We start from the raw sequence: 2,729 nt of genomic DNA on the forward strand, positions 1-2,729 counted from the left end.
TGTTACTAATTTCAACGCAGACAATTTAAAATGTGTGAAAATTTCAAATATTTGAAAGTACTTAAAATATTTGCTTTCACAGTAGTTGCAGTGCACAGGCTTAGCTGTCCCCCAGCATGTGGGATCGTCGTACCAGGGATCAAACTCATCTCCGCTGCATTGACAGGCAGATTCTTTACCACTGAGCCACCAGAGAAGCCCTGCTGAATGGTTTTGAAAATAGTAATATAAAAACTCAGGTTATAGGAATATTTATCTCTGCCCCATTATCCTCATTATTAATACATCTTCTTTATATTACTTGCAGGATTTTTATAAAGGTAAAATAAAATAGAAGAGCATAATTGCTTCATAAAATTGAAGCAACCATGTGCATGGGAGGAAGTACTCCTATTAAAATATAGTTTTGTCCCCCCACCCCTAAATTGTGGAGTGTGGCCATTGAACCTATTTAAAGGAAAGAGTAGGAAGTAGTCTTATTAAATTCTCTCTTTTATTTGTTGATTATATCTGTTTTTGTCTTTTTTTGTTCACTTGCTAAGTCGTGTACGACTCTTTGCGATACCACAAAGTGAAGCATGCCAGTATTCTCTGCCCATCACGAGCTCTGAGCTTGCTCAAACGCTTGTCCATTGAGTCATGATGTCATTCAGCCATTTCATCCTCTGTTGCCTACTTCTCCTTTTGTCTTCAATTTTTCCCAGTATATGGATCTTTTCCATTGTGTCAGCTCTTTGCATCAGGTGACCAAAGTATTGGAGCTTCAGCTTCAGCATCAATCCTTCAAATGAATATTCAGGGCTCATTTCCTTTAGGATGGACTGATTTGATCTCCTTTGTGTCTAAGGGGCTCTCAAGAGTTTCCAGCACAGTAGTTCAAAAGTGTCAATTCTTCAGCACTCAACCTTCCTAATGGTCCAACTCTCACATCCCTGCATGATTACTGGAAAAACCATAGCTTTGTCTACAGGAACCTTTGTTGTATTTTTGTCTTCATTAATTGTTAAATGTAATACAGTGACCAAACAGGTGCTAGTATTTGGGGCATAAGTGTAGAGATGTAAAGACTAGATAAGTATCTTTATGCCATTGAGATGGAAGCTTCGTATATTCTAAATGAATATTTTCCAAAGGGACTCATCATTCTGCTGAGTGAAAGAATCAGTTGCTCAGTCATGCCTGACTCTTTGTGCCCCATTGATTGCATCATCCATGGGATTTCCAGGCAAGAATACTGGAGTGGGCTGCCATTTCATACTCCAGGAGATCTTCCCACCCAGGGACTGAACCCGGGTCTACCTATATTGTAAGTGGATTCTGTACCAATAAGTCAGAGAAACCCAAGTGCTCTGGAAAGAGTACTCCTGTTATTTACATAAATTCTGATTCTCCAATTATTGTATTTTCCTCCCAAAGATAGAAGGTACAGATTTAAGCCCTGCAAATTATTTCTTTGAGAAATTAACAGAAAATGTTGGATCTATTCCATCTCCATAATTTGGGTGTAATACATACATTCCAGAAAAATTCAGAGATTTGCTACCTTGTAGGTTTCAAGGGTATTCATGCTTCTTAGCCTGTTATGGGGACTTTCAGTGTATTTGACTATTTGCCAATAAAATTAAAAAAAAATTAATGTTTTCTTTTGTACTATAAAAATTCAACCTTGTAGAAAATTCATCCTTGAAAATATACCTATGGGTTTATTTGATTTCTCTTGAAAGCCTTTTGTCTCTGCATGTTCACTCTATCTGAAAGCACTCTTTTACCCTTGTCCTTGTAGAAAATACTGTTTTCCTTCAAGCTCTTGTTAAATGTTATTATTCTTTGATCCATATACTGATTCTAGAACACAATGAATTACTCCATTCAAATCTTTATTATTGAACTAATCACTTCTAATGTTATTTTTCTCTTCATTTATCTCCTTTACCATGAAGACACCAAACAGCTCTTTTGAGGCAAGCACTGTTACCATTTACCTTTATTTCTCTGGCAAAGTGACTTGTATACATGTAGAATTGACTGCTCTTTGTGTACAAAGATTACCTTATTATAGTGATTAACTCATATGCCATCTTGGAAGTATCACAAAATTAAAGTAGCTAACTTCTGAGGGTACTTCATTCAACCTCTAGGAATAACTTAGATACTTGGAAATATAGTCAATATATTGTTTTCTGCATTTCAATAGATCAAGCACACAGATTTCTTTTGTTATGCTCTGGTTAAGAATAGATTTAAAATTCAGATTATTTGCCAATACAGTATTTTGTAAGTTTACATTAAAAATAAATTCTAATATCTCTTTAAATTTGGAAGCTCTTGAGATCTTCACTCTTAAAGACTTCCCTGGTGGCTCAGAGAGTAAAGCGTCTGCCTACAATGTGGGAGACCTGGGTTCAATCCCTGGGTCGGGAAGATCCTCTGGAGAAGAAATGGCAACCCACTCCAGTACTTGCCAGGAGAATCCCATGGATGGAGGAGCCTGGTGGGCTACAGTCCATGGTGTTGCAAAGAGTCGGACATGACTGAGCGACTTCACTCACTCACCCACTCACTCCCTCAAACTCTACATTATGGAAGATTCTATCTCTGTTGATTCTTTTTGTTGTTGTTGTTGTTGTTGTTGTTTTATAACTTCTGGACATTGTAAGTCTGTAAGGAAGATAATTGAACTATTTATTATATAAAATGACCTATATTGAATTACTTGAACTATATGTGGC

Source organism: Ovis aries, chromosome 15 (assembly GCF_016772045.2).
Source record: "Ovis aries strain OAR_USU_Benz2616 breed Rambouillet chromosome 15, ARS-UI_Ramb_v3.0, whole genome shotgun sequence".
Taxonomy (NCBI): domain Eukaryota; kingdom Metazoa; phylum Chordata; class Mammalia; order Artiodactyla; family Bovidae; genus Ovis; species Ovis aries.